Raw genomic sequence first — 13269 nt, 5'->3', positions numbered from 1 at the left:
AAAACATAACCTACTATTGAACTCGCAAGAGCTTTTTATCAGTCATTCAGACCACAGAAGTGAGGAAATGGGAAATTGCATGTTCTAAGTAGTTCCTATGTACAATAATAATAATGATAATAATAATGAATTTTATTTATAGGGCACTTTACATTAGCAGTAAATCTCAAAATGCTACATAAAAAGTTTAAACAAAGGCAAGGCAAGATAAAATAAAAACCAGAGATAAAACAACAGTAATCATAGCATTCTTGTTAATAAGCTTTCCTAAAAAGAAAAGTCTTTAGCTGTTTTTTAAAACAGTCCACAGTCTTCTGTGTTTTAAGGCTCTCTGGTAAGGCATTCCAAAGCCGTGGAGCAGCGGCTGCAAAGGCTCGGTCATCCATTGTATGTAAGTTTGGTCATCGGGGGGTGAAGGCGGTAGGTATTTGCAAAACGGAGGTTTCTTGCAGTGGTTTGTAGTATAAGGAGTTCCTTCAGATATTGTGGAGCATTTCCATGGATTCACTGGTGAGTAAACAAATAGAGTTTTTATTCAATACAGAGGTGGATAGGGAGCCAATGAAGTGACCGAAGGATTGGTGAAATGTGTTCATATTTCTGCATCCTCATCAGGATTCTTGCAGCACTATTTTGAATTGTTTGAGCTTTTTTAGGCTCTTGCTTGGAATCCAGATGAGGAGTGCATTACAATAATCCAGCCTGGATGAATCAAAGGCATGAACCAACTTTTCAGCATTACAGAGGGAGAGGTAGGGACAGAGTTTGTTTCAGAGATGAAGGAATACAATTTTACAAAGGTGATGGACATGTGTATCAAATGACAGATGGGAGTCTAACTTGACACCCAGATTTGTAACAGAAGGGTAGAGGGTAATAGTACGGTCAGAAAAGGAAATACAATTTACAAAGGAACAAAGTCGATGGGGTGTGCAAATGTAAAGAGCTTCAGTTTTGCTGCTGTTCAGCTTGAGGAAGTTTTTGGACATCAAGGCCTCAATCTCAACCAAGCAAGAGGAAAGAGATGATGGAGGTGTAAGAGAAGTTGAATCTAGTCTCACATAGAGCTGCGTATCATCGGCATAACAGTGGAATAAAACTCCATGCTTGTGGAAGATGTGACCCAGGGGTAGCATATAGATATTAAAAAGGGTCGGCCCAAGGACTGATCCTTGTAGAACCACACAGGTGACAATGTGGGCACGAGATTTAGCATCCCCCAGGGCCACATACTCAGCCCTATCTGTAATATAGGACTCGAACCACTCCAAAGCAATGCCAGAAAGTCCAATTATATAGTGAAGACGATGAAGGAGAATATTATGATCTACCATATCAAATGTAGCTGTGATGTCCAGGAGGATATGGAGTGAAGGAGTGCCTTGGTCAGCAGCTATCAGGAGGTCATTGGTGACTCTGACCAGGGCTGTCTCTGTACTGTGAGAAATTTGGAAACCAGTTTCAAACAGATTGAATTTTTTGAGGTGATCCTGAAGCTAACCCAAAACAACCACGTACAAAACCGAAAATAACATCAAAAACTGTAACAAGCTCTCTGACAGACAGTGTAAAAATTTAAAGTTTGCTATCTACAGTACCAGCACCAAGATGCAGTACCCATAGTTCAACAAATGCAGAAATCTTCATATTGTACAAAAGCATAAACAACCCTATTTATTATAATTACAACTGGAAACTAGACACATACTGTCAGCAGTACAAACCGCACCCAGAAGCAAGCTTCACTGAGAGGTTTATCCAAGGTGACTCTACAAAGGTAGAAGAGTTCAGGACTAAAGTAAATAGGTAAATATATAAACTCAGATACCTGCTGAACCTGACTTAACCCTTTTAGGTGAGGTTGTAAAAAGTGTCAAGATTGTAGTTAAATTACAATCTGGTGGAGACACAAGTTGAAGGCTTACTGTTAAGGTATGACAAGATAATTGTAGGCTATCACCTATTAAAAGATAAAAGTAAAAAGAAAAAGCGTTGGTTATATTTGAAGGAACAGAAATTTTCCGACTCTATTTACATGGGCTGATTATATGACACAATAATAAAATTAATTCATGCATAGTGGCTGATTTAAGATCTACCGACTGTATAACAAAAGCAATAAACAAATAAAGTAATAGAAATACTAACTTTCGCTAATTGGCAGCTCTAACCTGGCCCAGCCTGAATGAGTATGACCGAGTTGGTTGATGATCAATAATAATTTTGCTATGATCTTGCAATTTTACTTAAGACAATGGAAAACTGGAATTTGTTTTTCACTATGCATAACAAATAACGATATTTCATACGAGTTTAGTGCAAAACAGCAAGAATTTTACAAATACATTTTTCAAAAAGATGTAACTTTTTACCTTTTGTAGTATCAGTCTGTAATAAACCCAGTTATTCTAAATGAAGTGTTCACAATTATGAACGATCTAAACAGACCAGTTTACTGGCAGTTTAGGAAAGAAAACCAGGTGGAGATTCCCACATACCCACTAATAAACACACAATAAAATTTTATCAATCATGTTTATTGATTCAAAAGTGAAATAGCTGTGTTATGACAGCCCACACACCAAAAATTGCACTCTTGGCTAAGAAAGAAAGAAAGAAAGAAAGAAAGAAAGAAAGAAAGAAAGAATATTTAAATTACACAGCTAAACAACATTTTAGCTAACAAGCCAATGAATATAGATATGAATTAATATCTAACTTTAGTTCTTTGGTAGAATTAGCTTTCAGCTGAAGGTGCTCTGCAAGGTGACCAGAGTGTTATATAGAGTGTATGAAGCTTTTTTCATGATAGCCAGCTGTTAAATCCGTATAAATCTCTCATCTCCAACCCCAGAAAGCTCAGAGCTAATACCAAGGCCAAATCCTGATTAAATATTTTAGCATCTCCTGTTCTTGTTCCACTACCCCATCTTCCCACTGTGTAACTAGCAGAACATTTGCAGAAATATTCTTCCCACTGTAAAGGAACTAAACCTCATCTGGACATAGTATTCCCAGGTTATTTTTGTATATGGCTTCTGTGTTAGCTGTCCAATCTACAGTAGATTCCTCCTTAAGAACTTCCCAAGGACCACGTCTACATTTAATCCCTGCATGAAGACTGGAGCCAAGGAGTCTTGCTGAATCCATCGCCACTATCTGTTTGATTTTACAAGCACTGATGTGCAGGTTCCTCACATACACATACATATATACAGTATTATCATGGAATGAGCGAGTCTCACTATATTCATTGTAGGCTGGCCTATTGTCATGCACCGTAGGCCTGATAAACACACACTCATACAAGATGACGACAAATACGTGCATTTAAGCACTGATTATGACGGATGGCTGCATAGCTTATCATTTCTCAGTACTCCAGACACAGACTCATTAGACCAGGCGTGTGTCCTCTCAACACTGGACGCTGACACACCTTTTTATCACCAGTTACCAACAGCTTTTTATTCCTTCTTGTGTTGCTCACTATTAAAAGCGTTTTCAGACAATCCTGTAGGAATGAAGAACAATCTACCCACACTAGGTGCCCTGTATTATTTACTTTATTACTTCCATCATTCAAGATGTGCATTCAAAATATAGAAGTTTAAAGCAAAAGAGAATTTATTAACAAAATAAGAAAAAGCAGCAGAAATCTGCAAAGTCTGGCTATAAAGCCCTAAAAAAAATACATCCTTGCTTGAAAATCAAAAAGCTTCACACCAGTTAGGTAAAAAAAAAATAATTTTGAAATGCTGAAGAGTAATGTCCAAAGAAGCATCTCTGAAAACAACAATTTATGATGATGGTAGGACAGGCCAGGTGCAAAACTTCACATTAAGGGACAGGTAGTACAAGCTGTAATATAATACCAATATACAAGGTAACCTACTCCGGTCACACGCACATGCTTGGGGGACAACTTCAGGGCTCATCCAATGGTAATTCTACTCTGTGTCGCTGCAAGTGGAAGATTGATGGCCAAAAACCACTGATATCACTTGTGGTTTCAAACCTCCTGTGTCCACCTCTTCCACCTGCTCAGCCTCACAGCCGGGTCCACTGCAATCTGGAGTCAGTCAGATGAAAGCCTCTGCAAAGACACTCTGCAAACTGGAGTGGAATTTTTTTGTTTCCTTTCCCACCAGTTATACAGGTTCACCTGTGGTGCCCCAATTCTTTATGACAACTTGTTGTCTACTTTCTACACTCAGCTGTTATAAAAGCCAACGTAAAGCAAGTAATACTTTAAAAATTGTATGCCTTAATGCTAATAAAATAAGTTGTATTTATATGTAGCTGCACATAACTCTGATATAATGGGAATAACAGAAGTCTGGCTAGTTACTAGAGATGGGGATGAGTATCACATAGACAGCTACACATTATGTAGGAAAAACAGGCAAAGCCAGAAAAGTGGGAGAGTCGCCAAATACATAAAACAGAATTTACATGTAAGGCTTCATCAGTTAGTAAGTATTTTGACATGACAGTGTTAGGGACAGGAGCCTTGTAACAAAAGTGCGTTATAGACCCCTTAATGCAGACAATAGTATCACTATTCATATTTTACTAATGTTAGAAAGGCAAGTTTAAAGGGAAATATAACAGTCATATGGGACTTTAATTACTCTAACATTATCTGGGCTAGCCTTTCAAATGGGGACACAAGAACAGAAATTTTTGAATGTAATCAAAAATGTTTTTTAACATTTTAACATGCGAGTATAATGTAGCATTCTGTATTAATCAGGATAGAATTCAGGGAATATATGTGATGGAACCACTAATGTCAAGAGACCAAAATATAATACATTTCACACTGTTTTAGCAGATTACAAATTCAAAAACTGTAACAGTTAAATAATTTATGCATGGCAAAGTTTGAGCAGATGCCTAAATAAGATAAATTAGTACTGGATTATAAGTGCGAAGACCGTTGAGGACATTTTGGGGCAAGTTAAAAGTGTTTTAAATATAATGCTTGACAAGTTAATCCCAAAATTTAGAAGCAGTAATAAATTAAAGAGAACACCATGATGGATAAATAAAGATCTAAAAAAGAAGTTACAAACGGAAAAAAAGCTGTACAAGGTATGCTATGTACAATACAATACAATACAATTTATTTTTATATAGCCCAAACATCACAAAAGAAGTGCTGCAATAGGCTTTAACAGACCCTGTCTTTTGACAGCCCCCCCCACCTTTGACTCTCTAAGAAGACAAGGAAAAACTCCCAAGAGAAAAAACCCTTGGAGGGAAGAAAATGGAAGAAACCTTTGGAAAGGCAGTTCAAAGAAAGACCCCTTTCCAGGTAGGTTGGGCGTGCAGTGGGTGTCAACAAAAAGGGAGTAAATAAATACAATTACTGTACAATACATTACAATACAATACACAGAACAGAACACAAGTATAAGACTACAACTCGGAGCTAATTGTAGGGCATATGAGAACAATGTGTATTAGGAAAGATAAAAGGCAGTCAAATATTGCTGAAAAGACAAAAGATGATCCAAAGATATTCTTTCAAGAACAGTAAAGGAGAAGGTGAAAATATTAGGAATGGTAAAGTACAAGCTAGAATATACAGAATGTGAAACATGAGAGATGTGCCTATTATATTATTTATCATGATTTTCAGAAGGTTTGTGATACTACAATACATGAGAAGTTTGTGATCATTCTAAAACAAGTGGGAATGTAAGGCCTAGTCTATTGGTGAGTACAAAATGGTCTCAAACACAGAAAATCTTTTTCAGAATTAGGAGGTGGTGTCCTTCAAGAATCAATGCTAGGGCCGCTGCTCTTTTTAATTTACACAAATGATCTGGACAAGAATATCAACAACAATCTGATCAAGTTCGCAGATTATACGAAAGTAAGTGGAAAAGCAGATAATTATCTACATAGTTATAGAAGGGCCTAGATGGCATACAAGTTTGGAAAGAATTTTAATGTAAGTAAAGTTAGGGTATTACATAGGAAGTTGAAATGTTAGATTTGTATACACATTTGGAGGTTGGAGACTTAAAAAGTACACCTTATAAGAAGGACCTTGGAATCACAGTCTATATCCAGTGTACAGAAGCAATCAAGAATGTTGTAGGGTGTTAGGTTAATATAGCATTATGTGTTCAGTACAAGTCAAGGAAGGTTTGATTGAGTTATATAACACAATAGTGAGGCCTCTCCTGGAGTACCATGCTTAATTTTGGGTTCCAGACTCCAAGAAAGATGTAGCTGTGCTGGGTCTAGGACTGAGATGTATAAACTACAGTATGAACAAAGACTGAAGGGGCATAACACATTCAGTTTAAGCAAATGTAAATTAAGAGAAGACGTGATCAAAGTGTTTAAAATTATTAATGGACTTAGTATTGAGGATCCCAGCAGTTATTGTAAAATAAATTCTTGAAAAAGAACATAGTTGGAAATTTGTTATGGACAAATTTCATACAAATGTTACCAAGTTTTACAAGTATATAGACACATGGTATAAAATACCAAGTAGTGTGGTAGAGAGTAGAGCTTTATGGACTTTAAAATTTCAACTTGGTGTTATTTTGGATATATTAGTTGAACAGTATTGGCAAGCTTGTTAGGCTGAAAGTTCTCATCATGATTTGAACAAATCCAAATCGTATTATGTGATATCATCTACTGTTAAATTCTGCTCTGTACTTGTAAGATTTCTATTGCACTTTTATATTGTATTGATGACTACTTGTGTTCTGTTCTGTGTATTGTATTGTATTTACCTCCTTTTTTTTGACATCTACTGCACGCCCAACCTACCTGGAAAGGGGTCTCTCTTTGAACTGCCTTTTCCAAGGTTTCTTCCATTTTTTCCTTACAAGGGTTTTTTTTGGGAGTTTTTCCTTGTCTTCTTAGAGAGTCGAGACTAGGGGGGGCTGTCAAAAGGCAGGGCCTGTTAAAGCCCATTGCTGCACTTCTTGTGTGATTTTGGGCTATACCAAAATAAGTTGTATTTATTGTATTGTATGATTGTCCTTATGAATGGTATGTGCTGGTCAAGTATGGCGTGACTGACCTCTCTAAATAATGTATCTCCTCCCTCTTATGAAAACACCACTGTTTTCTTCAGTTATCAATCTGGCCCAAACATTGTTACTCCCCACTTTCAAAGTCCACTGAAATCTGCACATCACTAAGACTCAACTGGCAGTATCTAGTGGATGGTCGAAAAGACAACACACGTGGAGATGGTTTGTCTGATTACTTGGCATTACAAAGACTAAATGAAAGGTGTCTTTCAGAAATGTTTTATTTATTCAGAAATGGTCAAAAACTAAAATGGTTCAATGTGTAATGAAATAATATTCTCTCTGCAAATAAAATGATAAAGGAACTGACAGTGTTTAATGCTGCTGTCTCATTGCTTCAGGGTCCTGGTTTCTTACTCACTATCAATATGGCGTTTGCCCGTTTTATGACCGGCCTTCATATGTAATCATGTTTTCTCCCTCCTCTCAAGGACAAGCATGTTAGGTTAAATGGTGACCCTAAAATAGCCTGGTGTGAGGGAATGTACAGTATGTCCTGTATGTAACCATCGCCAGCAGTTCCCTATTCCCTAACAATTCCGTGCAATTCCCTAAACATGTACATTTGTTTCCTGTTGTTTTGTTAAACTAGCAGGTCTGCACATTCCTAATGTGGGTAAAGCAGGTTCATGCAATATAATGAATGCACTGATGTTTGAGCACTATTTGAAGTGAAGTATATGAGAACATATTCGACAACACATAAACACCTAATGTACAGTATATGCCTGGCAAAGACAATCTTTGTATATCATGTAAAATGGACTGCATTTGTTCACTTCCTCACACAGTTAGCTATGTGTAACATCATCCTGCATTTTAACTCTAAAGGTCACTTTTCATTCTGTATTTGTCCTCATCATAGTATTCATGTGGTGCTTGTTTTATAGATTTATGTGGAATAAATATCCCCTCATAAAGAGTGGAATTGCCCTTCACTCAGTTTATATCAAACATTATATGGAAATAAAGCATTTTAGACAAAATCTCAAGGTTAATTATTATTTCTGTTCTTGAAACAAAATGGTGATCAATAAAAGAAAAAGATATCATCTATAGATCTAATGATAAACCAGTTTGCATACTAACTGTGCTATCATTTTACAATTGTTATTTAATGATCATCTTCTGCAGTGAAATGTCACTGCATTGTATGCCAAGTTTCCGATCATAAATCAATGTCTTCAACAATAAAACCTTTTTAATGCTGAAGACTGTGACAGAAGTACAGACAGGCAGCATTAAGGAATGTGATTCTTCAGTGACATTCATCATTTGTTATTTTTGGAACAAGCCATACTTACAGTAGTTCCTGGTGTAAAAGAAGCATTATTCTGAATAAATTGCTTGAGCTATTTTGGTACATTTTTAACAGGCTGCAGTCTGGTATAACAATACGTTCCTCCACTTATATTCTTGTAAAGTGAACTTATACTTATAAACCCAGCAGGCTACTCTTTAATTACAAATACAGTATACTATAAAGGTAGACAAAAGGGCAAGCAACTAAAACACAAAGTGATTTGCAAAATAACAACAAAGAAGGAACTAGGCAAATACAAAGAAATATACACATAAAAAGTTGTGAAAAAATATATAGACTTTAATATATTACAGTACATACAGTACATCCATCCACTCTTTGTAAAATTAAATATATATTCAGTTTGCATACACTTAATTGCATTATACTTTACAGCATAATAAAATACAGAAACCCATGATGTGCACAACAGCGTGCATGTAAGTATAGTTAACTGTTTTTTATGGGGAAAGCAAAATTGCATTTGTAAAAGGATAAGAAAAGTCTGTCATGGATTTAAGTGTAAGATTTCAAACACTTACCGTCACGTAACATGTAGTTGGTTATAGTGAATTGATTCAGTGTTTCCATTAAGTTAAGAGTTAATAGTTAGGCAGAGAATGAAATATCATCAAATCATATATAAGCATGCAAATGAAGTTAGAACCAAAACTTCTATGATTTAAAAATAATACACACACAAACACATATATACAGTATATCATTACAGGGTTTTGGTAGTGCCATGGTAAACATTGGAGGAAAGAAGAAGACCACACAAGTGTGCAGCTACTAACTTATACTTGAACAAGTAGCAGGACTCCCAGTTAAGAACGTATCAATTGGCAGCACTACAGGACTGGAACAAATTGAAATACTGTACAAAAAAGAAATGTATAGAGAGTCATAAGTCTGTGTTCAATAAGCTAGCAAATATGTGATTGGGACAGATATCAAACTGGGAGCTGTTCAGTGGCAGGACAGGGTGTCTGTGTGGTGAAGGTGCAAACCCGTGCTCTATTATAAGGAACAGGAGAAGTCAGAGATTTCAAGGATGCCTGGCACTGCAAGTATATAAATTACTATATATGCAGAGAGTCTGGAGGAGGCCAAATGACTTTTGGGATCCAGGTATTGGCTCGGAATCAAACTCAAAGAATGGGGGTCTAAATCTGGCTTTTTGCTATTGGCTGTTTGAGCTTATTGAAGGGAGATGAGTTGGGGAAGTGCATTGGCACAGCGGTAGTTGGAGCAGAGTGGTAAGGGAAAACAGACTAGAAGTGACTAGGTGGCGTGATTCATCTTGGTCTATTTCTTGTGTTGTTTGTTGTTATAATTATTATTTGTGAAATGCATTTTTATACATTTTGCAATGTTGGTGCAGCCCTATGGTTACAGTGGTGAATACCAGTCATTAGCATATATATTCTGCATAACATAATTTTGGTGATTACATAAGTTATTTTACACTAGTCTGTATAGAAATGCAACTCTGAGCTTGACCTTACCTCATTACAACCTGCCTGAAGAAGGAGCCTCAGTTTCCCCGAAAGCTTCCATATTGCAATCTGTTCAGTTAGCCAATAAAAGGTGTCATTTTGCTTGACTTTTCACTTTACCTCATTAAAAATGTTTTGACCAAAACGTATTAAGTGTACTCCATCGGCTGGCAAAATCCCATCACCACCTCATCGCGGTGCCGGCTGGTAACAACGACCCTTTGGGAAATTGGCTAACGGTGAGGGTGTTTGACGTCAGGTGGAGCGACACATCGGTCGATTCATTTCTTGGTCGCATCAAATGGCAATACCGTCTCAAAATTTGGAAGATAATGCTAGGGAGCCCCCTGGAGGCAACGCGCAGCGCCCTCGCCCGAGCGTCATGAGAAGTGGACAAGGGCTACCTGCCCATGGATGAGGCAGGTGAAAGAAGCGAGTCCAACAACAATCAACAACCAACAGCTTTTCAAGCAAGTCCGGAAGTACTGTGGGTTTCCATTCTCCTGACTCCGAAGTACTTCTGGGTTGTAGGAAAAGTAGGAGTCCCCAGATCCTTTATGAGCTCCCCCTGGCACCACCCATGGCACCCAACAGGGCTGAGACAACTGACTCCATGTCCCAGGATGCCCTGAGGGAACCTGGGGCACAGCTACCATCCAGGGGGAGGCAGTGTCCTGGAAAGGCTGCCTTCCTCCACTCTTCCAGTTCAGGGACGTCCTAGCCAGATTGAGCCGCCGGCCGTCTATCACAACCTAAACTAAAGTGTTGCATACATTTGTTATTCTCAAATGTTTTATTTGCAGGAGCTAATCACATAAAAACCAAAAAAAAAAAAAGCAGGAAAAACTGAGTTAAAAATGGATTAGAATTAGAAAACTAGTGATTAGGATGACCCTAGGACTGCATAATTAATCTTGAAACAATAGTTATAGAAACAGAAATAAGCATGAAACACACAACTTTGAAGTGTAAAGAAAATTACAGCAATGGTGCTCCGTCTCTGCTCAAATCAGAAAAGATGGCAGTCACCCCATTATAGGAGTGCATTTAATGGAAAAATTGCCTGTTTTGATGTCACAGTGTTACACAGATGCTGTATGTATTCATTGTCATGTTCTGCAACATCTGTGAGCATAACAGTTGCCATGATGATGTGAAAATGATACAACTTTCTTGAAAAATCTGATAAAACAAAACCATTGGAGTCTCTAATTATTAAAAATAAGTAAATAAATAAAGGTTATCTTGCACTGAAATGACTCACAATCTCAGTAATAACTTGGCAAGTAACAGATGAGCTTTAGGTATGTAGACTGCAAATTCCACCTCCAAGCCTTAGGCCAAAAGAGACACACCAGTGGACACGAGCATACATTAAAGTGTTTCTTAATAATACAGGACTAATATGAAAACTGATTAAGAATCCAGAAATTAAGCAGATTTAAATGGAGTTTAAAAACAAAGCCACTTTATGAAAAATGAAAGCCATTTTGAGTGTATACCTCCTCTAAATTATGCAGTGATACTTGTAAAACAGGGTAAAATTGCATTTAATCACAAGTAATGAAACACATAAAAAATGTGCAAACTCTGTAAAGCTGAATACGTGATCATCAAAAACGGTCCTGAAACTAATTATGGGAAAAGAATAAAAAATTACTATAATGCTGGATCTGGTGGTGGATAGATTTTGCTTTAAGTATAACAATGATTTGCTTTGTTGCATGTGGGATCATAGTATAAATACCATAGTGGATATCATCTGCTTAACACCTTTAGCACATTAGGGGTGGCTTATTTCCGCTAAATACAATTTTACAAATACAGGCACAGAAAATCCGCACTGAATATGAAGGAAAAATTTTGGTTGTGCCTCTAGATAACCTGCATTATGACTGTCACAATCAGTCTATTCTCAGAAGCAAGGACCTACTGTATATAAAACACAATCCAGCAGTGCACCATTGTTATATTCCATCATTACCATTAACTATTTCATTCAGAACATGGCCATAGCAAGCAGCAGTTCTTCCCAATACATCTACCTTTAAAATGCCGATTTTAATCTTTGTTCATGAAAGTTGTGCATCTGATGCTTGCTTCACTGCCCCTGTACCCCTCTACTAAGGTTCATTTTAGTTCAGATCTGATACTCTGGATGGATAAATGATAAAGAGAATAAGCTTTTTCTTGAAAAGTAGTACAGCAATATAAAATTGAATTGCTGTAAGTCTTTTAAAACTATATTCTGTACTTTGCCTTTTTCTTCATTAATATGTAGGAGGCTGCATTCTATTTATAACTCCACTTTGCATATTGTATGCCAGCTTGGCTATTTTGTGGTAAAATTTCATTCAGGCTCATTATATAGTATTCAATATATTCATTAAAATATCCATATAATCTATAACAGGTCCCAACCAAATAAAAGCACCACACTGCAATAATAAAGGGAAAAATACAGCAGTGTGTCTACCCCAATTACTTTCATTTGTGATTTACAAGACTGGCAGAAAATATCCCCCATAGAAAAATTTTGTAATTCTATTTAGTGTTACCTTAAAATGTCATTCCAATGAACTTACCCATTAATGATCTTAGGGAATGCTTAGAAAGAAATCCTTCAAATAAAATGTTGTAAAAGGAACAGAATTCACCCATTCGTAAAATGCGCTTCAGTTCAATATGCACCAAGCACACCATAATTGAACGAAAAATGTCTTCTGTAAAATTTTCTTAGATATCATAGCTAAGTCACATGTTTTGGGAATGCCCAACACTTTGAGCCAAAATATTTGTATAGCTCTTGAATTGCCATAGATTTAAATATATTCCTAACACCTTGACAGCAATGTCTTCACTAATACCATATGGGATAAAAGTATGCTATAAAATATTTCTCATAATATTCTATTCCACATTGCTTGGACAAAGGCTTATTTTTCTCAAAATGAAAAGTAGTAACCAATCAAATTTATCACAAATTAGAAAAAATCAAAAACTCTTTCTCAAGATAGAAGCCCATTTAGTCACTCATTAAGTAAAGCAAAGTAAGCATTTTGGGCCTACACGGTTTTATCATATATGAACAACCATTTTAGAAGGGGCTCTCTGGTCATATAGCTTTCTCTGTCATTTGTGGCTTGAGGGCTGTGTTTCATGACATATTATTGTGAAGATTACTTGCACGTTATTTCGATTTACCAATGCTACACAGATAAGCTAACTATGGCATACTATATGTGACTGTGAATGCTAGATATTATTGCTTTACAGTACTCTTCGTGTATGGTGTCTTACACAGAAGCCCAGGGAGTTTCCTGCAGGCTCTGTTCACATAGGAAATGGAGAAAAAACATTCAAAACAGTTGTTAACTTTTTATTCCTCTTTAACTTC

The 13269-nt window shown here is 36.7% G+C and overlaps 1 long non-coding RNA gene across 1 annotated transcript in view; it reads right to left on the bottom strand.

The window, feature by feature from the left end:
* Positions 1-324: 324 nt before the first annotated feature.
* The window catches only part of LOC120533637, a 45086-nt gene continuing 32141 nt past the window's right edge, over positions 325-13269 (bottom strand). Inside the window, exon 3 of the long non-coding RNA XR_005634584.1 lies at positions 325-507. This is a non-coding gene — a long non-coding RNA (uncharacterized LOC120533637). The remainder of the gene's footprint in view (positions 508-13269) is intronic.

The sequence above is a fragment of the Polypterus senegalus genome, chromosome 8 (genome assembly GCF_016835505.1).
Source record: "Polypterus senegalus isolate Bchr_013 chromosome 8, ASM1683550v1, whole genome shotgun sequence".
Classification (NCBI taxonomy): domain Eukaryota; kingdom Metazoa; phylum Chordata; class Cladistia; order Polypteriformes; family Polypteridae; genus Polypterus; species Polypterus senegalus.
Note: the sequence above shows the minus strand (reverse complement) of the source record. Positions and strands in the feature narration are given on the sequence as shown.